The sequence below is a fragment of the Lepisosteus oculatus genome, chromosome 14 (genome assembly GCF_040954835.1).
Source record: "Lepisosteus oculatus isolate fLepOcu1 chromosome 14, fLepOcu1.hap2, whole genome shotgun sequence".
In the NCBI taxonomy this organism is placed as follows: Eukaryota; Metazoa; Chordata; class Actinopteri; order Semionotiformes; family Lepisosteidae; genus Lepisosteus; species Lepisosteus oculatus.
Genome location: NC_090709.1, coordinates 19,790,549 through 19,811,805, shown reverse-complemented (window position 1 = coordinate 19,811,805; position 21,257 = coordinate 19,790,549). Strand labels below are relative to the sequence as shown.

The 21,257-nt window shown below is 40.7% G+C and overlaps 2 pseudogenes; one reads left to right on the top strand and one right to left on the bottom strand.

Annotated features, from left to right (window-relative positions):
• Nucleotides 1-21,257, bottom strand: part of LOC138242516 (zinc finger protein 271-like) — a 681,240-nt pseudogene that overhangs the window by 513,834 nt on the left and 146,149 nt on the right.
• Nucleotides 1,931-20,149, top strand: LOC102692383 (zinc finger protein 391-like; annotated as a pseudogene).

Below are 21,257 nucleotides of genomic sequence, written 5' to 3'. Positions count from 1 at the left end.
AACCTTTCATAAAAAAGTGATCTGAAACGTCTTAGCTTAAAATCTTTAATGTTGCTGTCACTAAACTTGGACGTGATGTTCCAAAGTTGTGCAGTGTGATTTTATTCTTCAAGAATTCTCGGTGTGTGAGCCTTTACTGTGACATGTGATTTCATTTACATTATCTACATGGAGTATGTATAAGTACGTATGATTATTAGTAAATATAGTGAAATATAAACGTTTCAAATGCAGACGAACATTATAACAAGAAATCAAATCAAAATCTCATGGTAAACCAAGGGTTAAGTTTTACAACTTCAAGTACAACAATTTCATTACAAAAAGAGCAAGATGAAGACATTAAACACAAAACAGACACATTAAAATACAGAATCAGGTATTTAAATTGCCACCAGGGCAGAAATGTTACTGGGTGTTAACAGGTGAGAACAGTTCTGTGACTCATCAGTCATTTTTACAATGGAGCAGCAGGAGGTGAAACTCTGGACAGAAACTGCAGATAATGGAGCAGCAGGATGTGAGACTGCAGACAAGGTGAAAAAGAGAGTGAATGAGACAGGAGCAGGTAAAGGTTTATTCCATACTGAAAAGAAAAGAGACAGAACGTTTTGGCTTTGGTGCCTCCTTCATGTATGAGGGGCAGCTGATAAATCAAACAAAAGAACAAAAGATGGGAGTGGAGAGGAGACGAGCAGGAGAGAAAGAGCATCAACACTCAGGTGGTGTGAAGTCAATGAGAGGGAGCTGGAGAGCTGTTCTCACCCTGACAATACCAGCTAACAGCTCTGACCTCTCAGTCACTCTGCTCCTCTGGACAACTGAAACAATGAGTTTACAACTGCTCTTTCTGTCAGAATGCTGCTGGTTTGTCAGCTGTAAAATGTTAAATGTGGACAGAAAAGACTTCATTCAAATCACAGTCTTTTAGGGACATTATTTTTCTTATTCTATCAATATTGCTGTTTTTTTCTGAAAATGAAACAAAGGATCTCTATAAATTATAGGAATCATCAATTATAATAAAACCAATCTTTATTATGAATAGAGATATAAAACTATCTATTGTAAGCAGAAATATAATTTGTCTAACTAATTAAATCCCATAAAAGCCCATAAACTAATGGATGCACAGAACATGTAGCATGGTGTACTTAGATTATCAGAAGGTTTTTGACCTACATTCCATTTTACATGTTCTGTTTAAAACAATATTTTCAATGCCTGATGTCTTGGAGATATCAAACCAATTGGCAACAGGAATTGTCCACATTACCGTCTATTAGCAGACATTGTTCAGATATGGATCCATTACATTAAAAGTTTAATGCCTTTATTTCAATACACGTTTAAGTACTGTTATTTATTTCAATACAGGCGAAGGATCTGGAAATATATGAAAATATTTCAATATTTCACAGTGTGAAAATCTGTACTAAAAAACACCAAGTGCTTAAGATGACATCTTCTTTTACCGTTATATAAATATTTATATATTTGTATGTGTATATATATTGATGTGTATATTTTATATACATATATTTGTAAACAAGGCTACATTTATTTTTATTATTTTATTTCATTGTAAATTCAACAAGATACAACATACTGAAAGTCCTTCATGTGAAGTGCATAGCAACAATCACTAAGGAAGTGAGTCATGTGGTAGGATGTAGGAGGAGTGATCGCTCAGTTCCTGTTCCTGCTTTAGGTGTGAATTCAAACCCTTGCAATAATATAGACCCGTAGGTGCGTAGGAGTCATAGTGTTTGTCATATCAGTATCAGCACAGCAATCTCTCTGGATTTGTGATCAACTTTGGTTAAATATGGCAATTTTACTGTTCAATCTGGAAACTAAGCTTCACTCTTTCATGGAGGATTTGCTCAAATCGATCGTGCATGAAGTTTCACATGTGTTCCGAAACAGGATGTCTGACTCCGAGGATGAGATTGAAAACAAACTCTGCAGCGTCTCCCAGACTCTGGTGAGACGGGCCGTGTTTAAAATCACACAGTGTGTGGAGGACAGTGTCGGGAGTGAAGTGGCGCAGCTGAAGAAGGAAAACGAGAGCCTGAAGTTGAGATTGCAGCTGTGGGAGAAGGAGTCGGGAGCAGAAGGAGATCGGCGACAGACAGATCATGTTGGACACACGCTTCCCTGTGAAGTCCCTGCAGGAATAAAGGAAGACATGGACACGAAACTGCAGCTCTCAGGTCAGTGGGGTGACTTGTATGTAGTCAAGGTGTGTGTGAGTTTAAAAACAGTGTCTTTAACTTCCTCACTGGTGAGAATATAGTGGAGAGATGCAGAGTCAAGTGGGAAAGACTTGTGATGTAGCAACGGGATTCTTTAGTGGAAACTGAACTGTTTTGTACGGTTACGGTGCTGAAAACAATTGTTTCACTGAATCAGTAATTAGGAAAGTAGACATATATATATATAGTTTTGCGATGTATTGGTTTATATTATTATATGTATACTAATGATTGTGTATACAAAATAATTTTAATAGGTTTAAGAATTACAGTCCTCCAGGGCCTGTGTCTATATTAACTCATCCCAGTGTACGGTCAGTGTGTGTTTTAACCCCTCTCTCTCTCAGTGCAGTGTTAGTGTACTGGAGTGTCCAGTCAGTGTGTGTGTATGAACCCCTCTCTCTCTCCCAGTGCAGTGTTAGTGTACTGGAGTGTCCAGTCGGTGTGTTTGAATCAACCCCTCTCTTTCTTTCAGTGCAGTGTTAGTGTAAATGTAATGTACTTGTGATATTATTACAGTAGACATACTTTTTACCCCTTTATATGCACTTATTCCCCTCTGCTTAAACAACACACATTGATTGTGAGTGTACTAGAACGTGCATGCATGTAGTTTAAAGTATAATAAAACCAGTGATACAGCTTAATTTCTCTTGACTTGCCTTTCCTCCTCGATGGAGATGCTGCATGATAACTAGAGACTAGTTCCTGAAGAGGAGCTCTGTTTCTGTTGCGTGGTGTATAAGAGTTGAATTTTTGTTTCCCACATTCTTTACATTTTTATTTACAGTATTTGAATTTTTTTGTTCACCGTTAAATGGCTATACATGAATTTGTGTAAAAATATGTTACATAAAATACTAGTCTGCTGTATTTTCAGTCCCTTTTCACTTTATCTGTTAAAAAAGATTAAATGTGTTTGAATGCATTTAAAGTTTGGAAAATTAGTTTTTAAAACTTAAATTACATGCTACTAAATAATATCTTTGCCATCTCAAGTTTAAAATTTAAGCTACTTTTTGTGCAGATATTACTTCCTTTTGAGCACTACTCTAAGCACGTATTAAAGTTCAGGGCTAAATATTAGGCTCCTTACTTTTCAGCATTTACATATTTCCACTTGGTCAGCGTTTTGGTCAGTTTTGTCTTCTTCCAAATCGGCTATTGTAACACTCCACACTCTGGGGTTTCTAAATCCACATTGAACAAACCCCAGTATGTCCATAATTTGGCAGCCAGAACCCTAACCAGGTCTAGTACAACTGCTCACATTACTCCTATCCTGGAGTCCTTGCACTGGCTTCCTGTCAAGTTTCCTGTCGACTTAAAAATCCTCCTGCTCACCTATAAGTCTCTGCTTGGCTTGGCACCGCAGTACCTGTCTGAATTAATATCGATCTACTCCCCACCTTGCAACCTTCTCTCTTCTGTTTCTGGTCTCCTATCTGTCCCCCAGTCCATCTACACTCTGTGAATGACAGGCCCTTCTGTTAAACCCTAAACTCTGGAACTCTATCCCCAAGGATATCAGAGAGTCACCTTCCCTAAACTCTGTTAAATCCAGACTCAAAACATTCTTCTTTAGAACAGCCTTTATCTACCTGTTCTTTACCCATCTGCTCCTACTGTATTTTGTGCCACCATCTACTAGGGCTGGGCGATATGGCCAAAAACATTATCACGATAAAAATTTTCATATCAGTCGATATTGATAGTTATCACGATAAATGTCAAATCATTATTTCTTTCAAGTTTAAAGGCAGATTTTTTCTCCTGAGTGAAAGTTGAAGAAACCAGACAGTTAATTGGTAAATTAACAACTCTTTATTTTAAGAACACAACAAACACTTGCCAAACAGCAGAAACATTAAACAAATCTGAAGTAGAGAGTATTCAAGTCTTTTTTATGTCAAAATATGCATGAGTAAAATGTACAAAATAAATATCTTAATAGAACGCTGTGCACGCTGCTCTGTTTTATGTCTGATCGTAAAAAGCCAAAATATCTCCAAATTACCAAAGTTGAATGACCTTTTCTGTCGATGATGTCATCGTCCTTCGAGCTGGTCATTGGCAGCACTACATTTGCTTCAGTGTCGCTCATTTCTCCACTCTTCAATCCTGTCAGCCACCACTGTGTGGGTTAACAACACCACGTTAGCTGCCTGGTCTGCAACACACACGCGCACTCGTAGTATTTTGTGCGCATGTGCAAAGCATAAACATATGTATCAAACATTTATCAAACTTTTGTTAAAATTATATCGAGAAAAATTATATCGCGATAATTATCGTTATCGAATTATCGCCCAGCATTACCATCTACTGTCTCCTCAAACAGCGTATTCTCATCATGCTTATATTTTTGTTGTTGGCATCATGTTAAGCACTTTGAGAAGTCACCATTAAAGGTGCTATATAAAATAAAGTTAATTATTATTATTATTATTATTATTATTATTATTATTATTATTATTATTATTGTTGTTGTTGTTGTTGTTGTTGTTGTTGTTGTTGTTGTTGTTATTATTATAAAGGTCTTGGTTTCCTGTCCTGTGTTTTTTAGGATCAGAGTCTAGTGATTTCCCTGATGCTGGGGAATGGGCTTCTCTTGAACAGCAGCAGAGTGAGGAGGAGTGGGGCTCCAGTCTGATGCAGGAGACAGAGCTCACTGCTGCAGAAGGGAAAGAGACACTCAGTGAGAAGCACACTGACAGCAGACAGAGTGTCAAGGATCTGGACTCTGTGCCCATGATGAAGACAGAGCCTGAGAGTGAGACACCTGGGCTCTTAGTATGTGATGATTTTACAGAGAAGATTAACAATCTGAACACAAACAACATTACACAAGGTTGTAATGAACTGGGCTGTGTCACTGTACAAGAGCACAGTGAAGAACAGGATGTTTTAAATCTTCCAGAGCAAGACATGGAGCCCAAGTTGATTGACACTGCAGAGCAGCAGACTGATGTCCCTGGTGAAGAGAATAGTACTGAGTTACAGCACCCAGAGGAGAGTCAGTACAGGGAGGAACAACGGCAGCTCCAACAGGGCTTGATAATAATTAGGCCTTGTTCTGTTCAAGTGGAGAGATTGTCATTGCAGAGTCTAAAACAATTATACGATCCCTTAGTATCCGATGACTTTACACACAGGTTTAAAAATCTGGTTACTGAGAAAACTGTTGAAAGTTTTAATGAACTGGAGAGCATGTCTGTTCTTGGGCAAAGAGAGGAACAACTGAATGAGCTGGGCGGTTTTAGTCTCAGAGAGCTGGAGAAGGAGCCCCAGATGATTCACACTGCTGAACAGCACACTGAAGGACATGGTGGAGAAAACACAGCTCTGTTTCAGCACCCAGAGCAAGACCATTCCATGGAGCATTTGCAGAATAAGAGACCCCAGCACAATCAGAGGATGAGGAAGAATCACTTAAGGCCTTGCTCAGATAGAGTGGATAAACTGCCATTACGGCACAGACAGGAGAGGAGTTTCTGTCAGTCTAGCATTTCGAATCCCTACCAGCACCTTCACACAGGAGAGAGACCATTCAGCTGCAGTCAGTGTGTGAAGAGATTTAGTCGGTTAAGCCACTTAATAAACCACCAGCGCATTCATACAGGAGAGAGACCTTTCAGCTGCAGTCACTGTGGGAAGAGTTTTAGTCAGTTAAGCTACTTAAAAAATCACCAGCACATTCACACAGGAGAGAGACCTTTCAGCTGCAGCCAGTGTAAGAAGAGTTTTAGTGATTCAAGTACTTTAAGAGTCCATCAGCGTATTCATACAGGAGAGAGACCATTCAGCTGCAGTAAGTGTGGGAAAAGTTTTAGTCAGTTATGTAACTTAAAAAGACACCGGCACATTCACACAGGAGAGAGATCATTCAGCTGCAGTCAGTGTGGGAAGAGTTTTAGTCAGTTATGCAACTTAAAAAGTCACCAGCACATTCACGTAGGAGACAGACCATTCAGCTGCAGTCAGTGTGGGAAGAGTTTTAGTCGGTTAAGCCACTTAAAAAGACACCAGCACATTCACACAGGAGACTGAACATTCAGCTGCAGTCAGTGTGGGAAGAGCTTTAGTCAGTCAAGTACCTTAAGAGCCCACCAGCGTATTCACACAGGAGAGTAACCATTAAGCTGCAATCAGTGTAGGAAGACTTTTAGTCAGTCAAATAACTTAAGAGCCCACCAGCGCACTCACACAGTCAGCGTGGGAATAGTTTTAGTGACTGAATCACCTGAAGAGCCCACATATTAAGATCACTTTATTGGCCATATAAATTTTTTTGTATTAGGAATTTTTCTTTTCACAGGTTGCTCACCATGAGGCCCACAGATTGGGAGAGAAGCTTTGGGTCAGAGCACAGGGGGAGCCATTTGTACAGCACCCCTGGAGCAGTTAGAGTTTGGGGGTTTGCTCAGGTATCCAACAGAGTAGGATTCCTCAGTAAGCTTCAGGATTTGAACTGGCACCCACAGGCCCAGATCCTTAGCCATATTGCCACCACACCACCCTTATTCGTACAGCAGAGAGACCTTTTAGCTGCAATCAGTGTGGGAAGTGTTTTAGTGACTCGTGTACCTTAATAGCCCACCAGCCCACTCACACAGAAGACCTTCATTGTTCACCAGTGCAGTCACACAGGCAAGAGTTCATTCAGCTACAGTCAGTGTGGGAAGAGTTTTATCCAGTCAGGTGACTTAAAAACACACCAATTTAGTCACCAGTTTTTATTTTAATCATAGTCTTAGTCTTGTCAATTGAAATGTCTATTAGTTGAAGTAGGTAGCTGCGTCAGCATGTGACATCCGTAAAAGTTTCCACAGCTGACTTTTTGTGTTTTCTTTGTTCTTTTTTCAGAGGAATAAACCTTTACTTGTTCCTAAAATGTCTATTGGTCACTTTGTAGTCGGCCACTTTTGATTTAGTCTAGTCATCTAAATGTTGACTATGATTACTCTTACTTATGGTTGATTAGAACAGAATTCTAGTCATGCAGTTGACTTTATGTGTATAATAAAATATAAGTCTAAATTGAATTCTTTATTCCTTTATAGTCTTGGAATGTTAAGTTTAGTCCTGTTTAATTTACAATTAAGACTGTTCTCATTGGATAGGCTTGTAATTGTGTAACAGCTTACCATGTTAAGCAAGAAATGTGTATAAAACAGATTAGGATTCTTAACTGTAACTCTTAAGAAAAAGAGACACATCTTTGTTGCACAATCTAAATTTTATCAAACACAATAACTATTTATGCAATAAAGGGTAAATAATAAGGGATTGGAGAAAATGTATGAATCTCTCTTGATAAGAAAATCTATTTTGGCACCATTACTAATAATTCCATATTTTTATGTTTTTTTTTCAGTGCAGCTTTTTAATTTTTTTTAAACCAGACAGGACAAGCAATATATATATATACACTTTAACAGCCTCATAAACTAAGTGCAATTAAATATTATTTTCTGATGCCCTCATATGAATATGATTCATAGTTTCTGCATAGCCAGAACCTGTGTCATCACTACCTTAGTGAGCATCTTTGCTTTTTCTCAAATACAACATTCACTCCAAAAAGAAGATGAATTATAAAAGCCAACACATTTTCCAAACGTTTTATAATAGTGTCACCCTGGAGGCATGGGTTTGAATCTCACTCGTGAGTAAGAGCTTGCTCTATGGTCTTGGTATCATGCAAATGAGGTAAGGCACTATGATGTAGATAATGCGTTAACATATGCACAAACACACAAAATGTCCCATTCCTTTCCTGTTATGTCCTTATTCTATCCTGTATGCTTAATAGGGGTTAAGTGACCTCCTGGTTTCTCGTGCAAACAGTTCTTAAGGCAGAAATCGAAGCCTCTTTGACTTTCCACTAATCACATTGAAGTGTTCACGAAGCATTTCCCTGCCCATGATGGGCCCGCAAACTGGTTTCTCCGTTTTCCTCTACCTGTCATTTTCAGCGAGCACAAGACGGGGAGAAAAGGAGACTAGCTGTCATGAATGGGGCTTGAACCCAGGCCTCTATTCAGAGACCAGAACCCCCAAACAATGGAAGGATATGAAACCTTGAGTCTGGCACCTTAGACCACTCAGCCATCCTGATGAGCTATACAAAGTGGTGTGTTGAAAGCACCAGTAGTTCACTAAACTGAGCAATGCTTTGTTGGAGAAGCGCCAAGGTGCCTGTTGTTGACTAAACGGATCGCGGAAATCAAATATTCGGATCGATTCAGAGTGTGCTTTACAGCCTTTGTGTAATATTTTGATCTGCTAGGGAGCAGTTGTCTTCACAATCTGAATTATCGCAAATGGAGTGACGTCAGTGTAAAACAGCTTGCATTTTTGGGAACAGACATTGTATTGCGTATTTCTAATTGGCTTATTTTCCTGATAGTATTGTATTTCCTGATGCATTGTGATGCATAAAAGCCAGCTGCATAAAGCTCTGTTACGCGTCATTTATGACGGCTTTTCAAATAGCAGCCAGTGAAGGATCAAGACATACTCCTGGCTTCACACTCCGAACAACCAAGTCCTGCTTATTGTTGCTGAGGGTTGCGATCTGTTGCCCTGAAACGTCGCCGTTAAGTATCAGAATGTGTTATGCATTAAACACAACCCACAAGAAAATAAAGATTGTAGCGTAATTCGGGAAACTATTGGAGAGGTATGTTTTAGGTGCTCAGCTACCACGGTGGGTAGAGCATGAAACTTTTAATCTCATGAGTTTGAGTCCAATTTTCTTGATCTCCTCTTGATCTCTCCAACCATGTAGTAGGATCGTGCAAGTAGGACGCAATAGCATACTGGGATCCCTAGTGCCTAATGACTTTTCATAATTCAACTTGCTTACAGCGTTGGGCTCTGTTCAAAAACTGCTGTGAAATCAAGAGCTGAGCAGGAGTCTGTGTAAATGGAGGCAGGTCTGCTCACGAGCAGGGAAACACTTCATCGTTTACTAATTGAAGACCACAATCTGCCAAAACACTTATGCTAATTAGTAACACTTTTGAAGTATGTATTATATTGTAAATACTCTTATTTGAAAAAGCTTAAATTCGCTTACTGTTATTTGGACAGCGCAAACCAGTCTGACCTCCTACAACTTTCTGTGCCCGCTGAGTAGATCTTAAAGCAGCTGCAGCCAGAGTAGCCGTGATGGCAAGACAGTGCTTGAAGTTCAACTATTCTTATTTCTTCTGCCGAACCACCGGTATCGGAATATACTGATCCGCATAAGTAGCGCTTTTGGTTTCTGATCATTTTTATTGAGCGCTGCTCTAAACTTTATATTTGTTTGGGCTAGTTTTCTTTTTTCTTTCTTATTATTTATTGACGTGTTAAATGTTAATTGCCTCAGTAGTTGCCTCGGTGATTTTTGGCTCTTCTCCCTTGCAGGGTGACGGCAAACATCTTTAGAGAGGGAGTCCCCCACGCACAGCTTTTCTTCATCAAGAGCAGAGACAGAAACAGACTTCAAACTGAAATGAATTACTTCTTGAGCGTTTATGACCGTCTTTAAAAAGCTGAGAGAAGGCGAAAATGTCTTTGGAAAAGAGGAAATGTCTGCTAACAGTAATCAGAGCTCACGCTCAGCTGCAGACAAGTGCTCCACCATAGTACAGTGTTGAGTACCCCTGCTTGTTGCACGGGAGACCGGAGTACGTTTCTGTGACAGGGTGCTGGTTTAATTTTTTAACAACCTGACTTCACTTAAAAAGTGTGTACTGTGTACTAAGTTTTGGACTAGTTAGAATATGGAATATGGAAATCGGTAGAATATGGAAATCGTCTCCAGCTCTGAGCTTAACTGCAACAAGAAGTCGTGCTGAACAAAGTCAGACCCCAGCTGAACTTGTGCTCAGTGTGGTGCTCAGGACTCAGGAGATTTGTTGTGGTTCTAATTAGCATGAACTGCAGGGGCTCTGAATCAGAACATTTCAATTTATCTGATCAGTAAATTAAAATGCAAGACACTTTAAAATAGGATTATTACTTTGTCTCTGTCCTGTTTGTATATAACCGAATTTCCCTCACGGTTTAAAAGATACCAGTAGGACACATAACTCTTAATTCGGTACTCATTGCAAATATTCCAGAAACAAGCACGTCCGGCAGAAGGGGTTGAAGGTGAACATGTATCGTATTTTAATGGCTTCTATTTCCACTGACGATTGAGACAGATTCATGAGGAGATCCTTCACATGATTAAGTGAACACATCTCTATTTTGGTCTGATGTAGAGGCTACATTTGTGTCAGCAGTACTATAAATGTAAGTCTTATACACTTTGAGGGGCTGCATCTGTAGCGCTTCATCTAAGAGGACTGTTTTACTTTACCACACGGTTACATTCACCCACCCAATTTATTCTCAGAATACCCAATGGCTCAATAACCCTGTTTTCCCCTGGGAACCACCAGTGTACTGTCCCATCCCATTCGAAAATATAATAAATATATTCAATTAATATATTAAAATAACAAATATATTTAATGAACTGTGTAACACAGAACTGGAAAGGTGAACCTGGGATGGCTGAGCAATTGAGCAGTTGAAACTGTTGACCAGGATGGCTGAGTGGTTTATGTATTGGACTTAAGGTCCAAGGGACAAGTGTCCATGTGGGTTCAATCCCTGCTCCTATAACTTGCTTTTGAAGTGACAGAACACTTTGAAGATTTACACTCTATTAAAATATGGATTTACTAAATTTCAGTTCTCTTCGATCCCTGAGATAACTCAACTTTCACCATTGCATCCTGAAGGCTTAACGTGCATTAGCTGTGATACAGGTTCTAATAAAGACAGAATGAAACTGTATCAATAATAAATGACATGTTTTAAATAAACTTATTAATAAAAACATCATTATTAATAAAAATGGTATGACGGGAAAGCAAATTAAATATTATAATGATATCCCAAGCAACTGATGTGTGCCGGAGCCAAATGTCGTCCACTGTAGGCTTTGTAAATTGTTAAAAAATTGGAAGCAGGTGTGCCTGCATTAATAAAGCTCCATCGAGCGGTAAAAGAAACAGAACAACCAACCTAAATCCACTAGCAAGTTTCTGTAGCTGAAATAACAGGCAAAACTGCTCCAGGTGAGGCTTGAACTCACAACCTCGGCATGACTTTGTACTGCTGTATAAGTAATAATAATAATAATAATAATAATAAAAAACTTTATTTTATATAGCGCCTTTAAAGGTGGCTTCTCAAAGCTCTTTACAGGATGATAATAACAATAAATAAGAAGACTACAACAATAAATAAGAAGATTTCACACAATTGGGACACAATTATAATTACAACAATACAACAATAACAATAGAGGAGACCGTGGAAGGTGGTATTAAGAAGAGCAGAGGGGTGAAGAATGGAACCAGTTAAGTAAAGGCTTTTCTGAAGAAGAAGGTTTTGAGTCTGGATTTGAAGGAGTTTAGAGAAGGTGACCCTATAATATCCTTGAGCAAAGAGTTCCAGAGCTTGGGGGCATAGCAGGAGAAGGCCCTGTCGTCCATACAATGTAGACGGGCTTGGGGGACAGTAAGGAGGGCAGAATTTGAAGAGCGGAGGTTGCGAGGTGGGGAGTAGGGCGATAAAAGTTCAGACAGGTATTGAGGTGCCAAGCCATGTAAAGCCTTATAGGTGAGCATGAGGATTTTAAAGTCCACGCGGAATTTGACCGGAAGCCAGACAAAAGATGACTCCAGTAGATAGCTGTGTAGTTGTGTAGGACCACACACGACACAGTGATGGTGCGGCTCTTAATGGACACAGACCACATGAGAGGCAAGCAAAACGCTGTTTTAAAATTCCAAAGGCTCACCAAGCCAGAGGAACAGCAATGAACTGAAAAGATCTGTTACAGACGTCTACTGTATGTTAACCTCTTTAGAGCTCTAGATGCCACGTGTTTCTTTTAATTGTAGATTAACACTCCCAAGTAACAGCACTTTACAGTATATTAATGTTAATTCCGCTGGTGATTGGCTTACGATTGGCTTACTCTGCTGTAAGGAATATAAAGTATATGAAGAATATAAAACATGCGAACTTAAATGTTCAAAGCTTTCAGGCTCTTTAGCATTTTCCTTCACATATGGGAAAAATTCGATGTGTTCTTGTCGCTGTTCTCCACATAGATAATCTACACGAGAGCACATGTAACAGTACAGGACACGCAGTAAGGAACTCACACAGCTTTCAGCTCAGTGCAAAGTGCAGACGGAGGACTAGCTCGCTGAACAATCTCTCAGGAAATCCCGGGTGAGATTCAACAGGTGCTTCTTCAACAGCTACGACAAGTCGGAAGACACCCCAGTGGGCAAAAGACGTATAATATACGTCTATTAAACGCATACCTTAGACGTCTAAATGTGGTCCGCAATTCATCTAGAATGAAATTCTAATATACGTCTATTGTTATACGTCAATTATACGTCTATGATTAGATGTTCATTATACGTAAATGGTTGGAGTTCTATTATACGAATAAATTTAGAGGACTATTATACGTATATGGTTAGAGGTCTATTATACGGATAACTTTAGAGGACTATTATACGTATATGGTTAGAGGTCTATTATACATCAAAGAGTTTTACAGGTGTAGAAACTAGTAAATCAAGCCAATGATTTGGTTTAGAAATTTATTCTGAAAATACACATTCACATCTGAAAAATATGTATTTCAAATTATACATTGTAAACAATCAATCAACAATCAACATATGGGCAATAATCATAAAAACACAACTAGTCTTAAACTTCAGCTAAAAATTCTGGTAACATGGCAATATACAGTATAGTAATGACAAACACAAACTAATTACATTAACACACTAACTCAAAACCACATTTTGATTCAAATATAAATTGTAAAATGTACAACTTCTATATTTCCAAGAAAACAAATATTACAATGGAAGTTAAGATGATTTTTGTCCACTATTTGCAAACCTTGTCTAATTGTCCTAACAGTTAGAACCAGAAACCTATTATTTTCAGTGTCCAGATCTCCTGGCCCCCTGCCTTGCATATGCATTCTTCAAGTAACACATTGCGTGCTCCTTTATTTCTTTTTCTGTTGATGTAGGGTGGGACTTCAGCACCGCAGCTAGGAGAAAATAATATTATATTACTTCCCAAATAAATGATGATTAATATTTTCTTAAGTATAATCTAAAAATGAACGGTTTACTAAGCTCAAAGCTGATATAAATGTATAAATTTGGCTTGCATCATAGCAGTTGAGCAATAAAGTCTGTCCTATTTAAAGAGTACCCAAAGTTTGAAAGTACAACATAGAATAAGAATAGAGAAACGGCAAAACGATTTTGTGTCATCTTCCCCATTCACACTATTTTATATGCCATTTTTTGCTTATTCACGTACTATTTTAATCAAAATAATATTAAGAAAGATCTATATGTATTCAGATAGTATTATTATTCATACTTACTCGTCAAAAGAGCATTGCTGAGATATTTGCGGATAAATACTTCTACGTTTGAAAAACGTGTCCAAAATGGTGACCAACGAATACTAACAATGCATTGTGGTATATAACCGGAAAATATGCTGGGTTAGATATTTTCTCAACGTATTAATGTTGTCGATATTATGGTTGAAATTTAACATTGATAATACATCGCGGCTATGTGCCCCCTGCTATGTGCTGATGTGCAATTTTAACGCATGCAGTTAGTAAGGATCGGTCACTGTTGTATGGTATTATATATAATGACATTATGGAATAGGATGGGGACAGGCCTGGCATCACGGGGGGAGGGAGGAGTGTCGCCCTTCAGTTTTGGGCAAAAAGATTTACCTAACTTAATTTGCGCCCTAAAAAAATAGTTGTACTTTGTCAATGGTCAGACAACATTAAATGACACTAACAGTCACTCAGACTGTTTGATGTGCAGGAGGGCTATCCGTCCAGGAACTGCACATATCAGTGTCGTTATTGAGTGTCAACATTATGATCCTGTTTGCTCAGGTGGACCGATTCCTTGCAGTAGTTTATCATTATAATTAAAATCCTTATATAACTAGGACTAGTTATAGCAGTCTGTGCTTTCTGTTGGTTTTACAACAATTTTTTCTTAACGATTCAGAACCTCCATGTAGCTGCAAATTATTTTCACAGTAATTAATTTACACGTGTATAATAAATATAGTAATAAATATAATAAATTAATTACTGCGAAAATAATTTACTTCGTACACTGTGCATAGTGCCGTATACTCCTAGTTGCGGCACACACGATACAGTAAAAAGCCTCAGGCACTGTGTTAGATGTGTTTTCAACGTTATATATGCGTTTATTAATGTCGTCGATTTTATGGTTGCAATTCGACATTGATTATACGTCGCGGCAAGTATATATATACGTATAGCCATATTTTTGCCGTGAATATACGTATATTCGACGAATCAATGCCCACTGGGAGGCTTCAGACCTCTGCATACAGCATTCTTGCTGTCATTTTATTTTTACAGCAGCACGCATCCTGAAATTTTTTTTTTAAATATTTTTTTATTTGAACAACAAAAATACATATAATACAAAAAAGAGCACATATGACGTATCAATAACATCGTCAGGGGTACGTGCATAAGAAGCGCTATCGGTTTCAGATAGCTTTTATTGAGCGCTGCTCTAAACTTTACGTTTGCTCGGGCTTGTTTTCCCCATGAAAAAAGACATTTCCCTAATGACATTTAACTTTTTTTTCCTTTTCATCAAGTAGAAATAAATAAAACGTATAATTCCATTTAAGAGCCACAGGCAGGATGGCTGGTGGTCTAAGGCGTTGCGTTCAGGTTGTAGTTTCCCCTTGAGATGTTTGTTTAAATCCCACTTCTGACAAAGAAGATAGAGTAGAAACAACTAAGTAGAAAGCATCTTGCATTTCATGTGTTCAATGTTAATTGTCTCGGTGGTTGATGGCTCTTCTCTCTTGCAGGGTGACCACAAACTTCTTCAGAGAGGGAGTCTCCCACGTAAGGCTGCTCTTCATCAAGCGGAGACAACAGGAACAGACTTCAAACTGACATGAATTACTTCTTGAGCGTTTATGACTGTCTTTAAAAAGCTGAGAGCAGGCGAAAACATCTTTGGAAAAGAGGAAATGACTGCTGACCATAAACAGAGCTCACTATCAGCTGCGGACAAGCGCTCCTCGGACAAGTACCCCCGCTTGTTGCGCGGGAGATCAGGGTACGTTTCTGTGTCAGGGTGCTGGTTTAATTTTTCTTTTAATTGTTGAATCATATTTAAATGTTAAACAATTGAAAGACATATAGCTGTAGACCAGGATGGCCCAGTGGTTAAGGTGTTGGACTTACGATCCAGTGGACACATGTCCACGTGGGTTCAATTCTTGTAAAAATTGAACACTTTGATTTACGCTCTATTTAAATATGAATTTACTAAATTTCAGTTCTCTTCACTCCCACTCCCTGGCATAACTGAACTCTCACTATCGCATAAAGCCGCATTACGGCTTTACATGCATTAGCTGTGATACAACTCCTAATAAAGACAGAACTAAACAGTTTGTTCTGTTTCTCATGGTGATCCTCTTCTCAATCCAAATTAAATGTTTAATATGATGCCTCGAGAAAAAAAAAGGAGTGAATTTCCACCTGGAATGATTGATGCCCCATCAAACATTTTGTAATATCCCCGGATGTTTATACAGCAGAATCCTGGTTTGTGGCTTAAATTCAAGGAAACCAAGACAAAAGAAACAAGTTGGAAACTTGATGTCAAACTGGAATTTAATCACTTTAATCAATATTTAATCAATATTTCACTACATTAGGCAGTATGTGACAGAGAGGAGTTCTTTAGATCCATTCGATAACTCAGTTGGTAGAGCAGAGGACTGTAGAAGGAATGGTAGGGAATCCTTAAGTCACTGTTTCAACTCCAGCTTGAAGGAATGTGCTTTTTGTGTACTTTAATCAAAGAGTTAAAATAGCCAATCTTTTTCACTCAGACGTTGATCAAAAGCTCAATAAAGGACGAAGCAGAGGCTCTTGTTCCGAATTCAGCTAACATCTGATTGTCTTGTTTTGCCCAAGATCTGATCTTTGAATTAAGGGACTACTCTGTCTGCTTTGTAATTCAAAAGTAGATACAAATGTCACTGTTTTCAAAGGATAGGTACTTAATTGGCTTTATGATTTGATATTGATTTTGTATCGCTGTATTATTAAGTTTGTGCTTTCTGTGTTTTTATCGTATTGTGAACTTATTTTTTAAACAAATGCTTAATAAGGCAAACAAGACACACATTTGTTTATACCAGTGGTGAATTGTACATTTTTATTATGTACAAACTACTGTATTTTTAGAAAGAAATGGCGTACTTCAATTCAATTCAATTCAATTCAACTTTATTGTCATTAAACTTACACAGGTGCATAGTATAATGAAAAGTGTTTCTCATTAGTCACTCAGGTGCAGTATATTAATAGGACAGAAGATAAGACAATAGACAGTAACACAATAGCCCTGTGCATGAAATGTTGCAGAAACACAACCTGATATTTTCATAATTATTATTATCATTTGATAAGTATGAGTATATTAATAGGACAGAAGATAAGACAATAGACAGTAACACAATAGCCCTGTGCATGAAATGTTGCAGAAACACAACCTGATATTTTCATAATTATTATTATCATTTGATAAGTATGAGGATCCAAATCTTCAGTTCTGATTTTTTTAAGTGATTTATTCCCTTCCTCTCGTGGAAATCACAAGATGTGAGCAATTGTTTTTGTTCTTTTTTTCACGTTGCGATCCAAAGAGCCTCAGACGCCCAGTCTGACAGTATCCAAACAAGAATGGATTCTGCTGGGAGCCGGACTAAGCCCGTTCTCGCTCCCTGTGCTGAAAACAGAATCTCTCTTCCACAAACATCGTCTACAGCTGCTGGATGGTGCTCTGCGTCCTGATGCTCCAGCAATTATTTTGACGAAAGACAGATCACTTGTGTGCTTTTAACCTTCTCGCAGCTACAGGCGAGACTGACGCTGGCGATATGAAGGCACCCGCTGGTATACCTTCTCTAACTTTCAAAATCGCGATAGACTTTTTTAAAGAGCTTTTAAAATCTAGATATAAGCCTGAAAGAGCATTAGCTTTATCAGTTTTTAAATTAAATGATTTTGAATCAACTTTGATCTTTTTACGTTGCATTTTAATTTGAAATAAAGCGTGCTTACATAATCAATCAACGGACAGAGCAATATTTTACGTTGCCTTCCAGAGCTTCCAACATGTGATGGATTTGTATGGGTGTCTGTATGATACCACTACAGCACTGGCGCAGGTGCAAAATCCACTTTCACACGACTTTTTCAGTGTCTTCTCTCACACATGAACCGGAGCACAGGAGCCTATATCGCAGAGTTCGAAGGTTATTGATTGGTGATCGTTCAGTGGGGGTCTGGACGAGTCTGTGAGGCTGAAACCGGACCGTGAAACCGTTCCATGTGTCAGCAGCGAGAGCAGGGCAATGACGTCATGGGGACAGCGTAGTCACACACAGGCAGGCTGAACACGGAGAAAATCAAAACGGTTCTATAAAAGACCTGTCAGCTGTCAGTTCGCAGTCTGGACTCTAAATCCATCGATCTCACTTAAGATCTCTGTGAAACCTGAGCTGCGGCGTCTTCCGAGTGAGCATTATGTGTAAGTATATAGATGAAACCTTTAATGTATTGTTCGGTTTAAATCAAAATGCTTTACTACTACAAGAGAGAAGTATAGTATGAAGGATGGGACAAAATGTAAGATTTCTTGGAAGAAAACGGTTTTTATTTGCATTCGAAATAAAGCAGAATTTTAGCGCGACACACAAACCCTTTGTCTTTTTTAAAGAGATTATATTTTTAAACAGACAAAAATGTAAAAGACGTGTTTTTTGAGCACCACAATACCAGGGCCGGTGGCATAATGGATAATGTATCAGAAGATTATAGGTTCGACTCCTGCCTCGATCGTGTTGCGTTTATATCATTTACATTCCTTTATATTGTAACGCATATGGCCATCAGGGTGTGTAAGAGCCGGCTTACCAAAGCGGTGACATCGCCGCCCTTTCCTGTGATAGCAGGACCACAGCCTCTTGGCTTTGGAGAGATCTCTCCTTGGCTTACCGGGCTGGGTCCCTGTTGAGTGATGCTGGACTCCCGCATTCGAGCCCCCGACGGTGGGGGGCCGACCTTATGCGGCAAGGGCGCCCGCCTGAGCCCCCGTTGGGTTACATTGGCAATATAAATGAGCTGCACTTGAAAGCTATAGAAAACACTTTGGGTTAGTTGACGAAATTCACATGAGGCTGCAGACAACTTAACACTGTACTGTCTGGAGATCAGCTCCTGCTCTGAACTCAATTGCAATGAAAAACCGTGTGCGTGCATAACAAAGCTGGAGAGCAGCTGAGCTTGTGCTCAGTACGGTACTGAGGGTTCAGTACTGGCGTTGTTCTAATTAGCACAAACTGCACAGGCTCTGAATCTGATCATTTGATCAGTGTAGATCAGTGTAGGACACATTAAAGTAGAAGTATTACTTGTATTAGTGACTCCCGCGTCACTCAACAGGGACCCAACCCGGTGAGCCAAAGACCTTGTCTGACACTCTGGGTGACTCAGGGGCAGGATCCAGCACGCTCACTTCCCAGCTCGCAGGCCCTGTCTGCCCTGGCCGCCACCACTGCCTCTTTTTCCCCCAGCCTGCCCTCCACCAGGTGAAGTCGCTCTCCCTGCCACACCAACTCCTGCCGGCCCAAGTCGAAACCCCACTCGCCCCCACTCGCTGCAGCAGCCCCAGGATGCAGTCCTCCTGGATGGGAGCGAGGTAGCAGGGGTGGCGCACCGTCGCTTTACCCAGACGGAAGGCAAGCACCTGTTTCCCCCGGACTGCAGCTGGCTGTCCCGTCACGGTCCTCATCCGCAGGCTGGAGGCCTCCCATCCTGGGGGGTTGGTGTCCTCGGTGTCGGGGAGGACGCCCGGCCGGAGTAGGGTTACCGATGAACCGGTGTCGAGCAGGGCCAGGCAGGGTTGGTCCTCCATTTGGCAGTGGAGGTACAGGCCCCGGCTACAGCTGACTCGCCCCACGGTGGCGTGAGGGGCGATGGTTTTCACAGCGCTCTCCGGAGCCGGGGGTGAAGTTTTCAAGGGCGGCCGTCCCCGCACTGAGCCGCCCCATTCCCGTTTCCCAACGCCTATCTATGAGTGCGAGGTTCAGGTGCCTGGCAGTCCCGGGCTTGGTGTCCCCTCTTCCCGCAGCATTGGCAAAAAAGCCCACGGGGCTGTTCCGCGTGGATCGCTGCACGGGCTGGCTTCTCTTCCCCCTCTCTGGACTCCTCTTTCAGCCGGGAGGGCGCACTGCGTCTGCTGGCGCTTCCAGCCTCCCTGAACACGGTTCCTCGGGTAAGAGGTCCTTGAGAAAGGCCTGAAGAGCCATCTCCCGCTGCGCCTCCCGGGGGAAAGTCGCGTATCCTCGGCGGGCGAGGAACATGACATCAGCGGCGAACGGGCCCAGCCGGAGAGCTGCTGCCAGCACCGTGTATTCACCTCAGTCCTCCTCTGGGACATCCAGGAGCACCTGGCAGGCCGCTCCTTTCAGCGCCTTTTCGTCCGGGCCGCGTGCTGGAACTGCACCTCATAGGTTTCCCAAGGCGGTTCCCCGTTGTAGCGACTGGGTCGCACCCGCGCTGGCGGGTGTGGGAATAGCTGACCGGCTCCGGCAGGGAGGGCATCTTCTCTCTGGGGCATCCACTGGGCGGGAGTAGTGGGCAGTTGCCCCAATTCTACCGGCAGGTCCACTACTGAGTAGCTCTGGTAAGGGCTGTGGCCACCTGTCGCACCCAGGAGTTGCTCAGGCTCTGTATGTGTGCTGCCGGTTGGTTCAGTCTCTTTTAGGGTTAGCCGGCGCCTGACAGAATCAGTTAATATCTGCCACGGTTTGTCCATCCTGCCCGCTCTGACACCAATGTAATATTTTTCAGGTTCCCTCAGGACAAAGGACAAGTGGAGACATGATAGTAAACCAAGCGACGGCTTTATTCTCCAAACAAAACCACACAAAAACCAAACACAGGCTATACACACATGAGGAGACAGACAGAACATTTACACATGGCTAGGGTGGTAACTCGTTAACTTTGGGCTATACACTTATAGAGCTCTACAGGACACTAAAACTACTATCACAATATTTACATATGCAGATACATATCATCGTGCTGACCCTCAGACTCCCCCCGGCTACAACTCCCAGCCTGCTCCGCGGTACTATGAGCGCCTAGGTGCGCTTCCTCCTCACCACCTGGCGAGGGCGTTAAAGTATTATGCTATTGGCTTGTTTGTTTATTACCAAATAGATTCACCGCTGTAAAAACAAACTTTATAGTTGTGTTCGGAGGCTATTGGGAATCTTTTGCGCTTGCGACGTTTTTTAGGAACACGTATTTTGTTTGTGGCAATGTATACTTTGTAGTGTTAAATGGGGACTGTTGCCCCAGTGTCTCCGACCAGTTATTAAATCTCCGTTTCAGAAGAAATTATTGAGGGTACTGCAAAATGTGAGAAATTCCGAGACCTTCACGAATTCGTGAACGTTGTGCAAGTCCTGTATGGTCGCCATGTTTGTGGAGATCAGCGCAAGGCTGCTCTCATCACGGGTGAGAGCTCGCAAGAATTGTGATGTAGGGGCTGCTCTTCCTGCTGACTGGTCACTGTGGGGTCAGTTGTAATGAACTGAAAGCAGCGCCCCAAACTGGAGTTCAGCCTTAAGACCAGTAGCGACAAATGTGGCCACTGAAATTAACCCCCTGTTTAACTTGAATTGCCTTTAGTGTTGACAGCATGAAGTCTGCAGAATAATTTCTTGCTTAGAATGTTTTTTCTTTCCATTTACAATGATTTTTTTTTCCTTTTG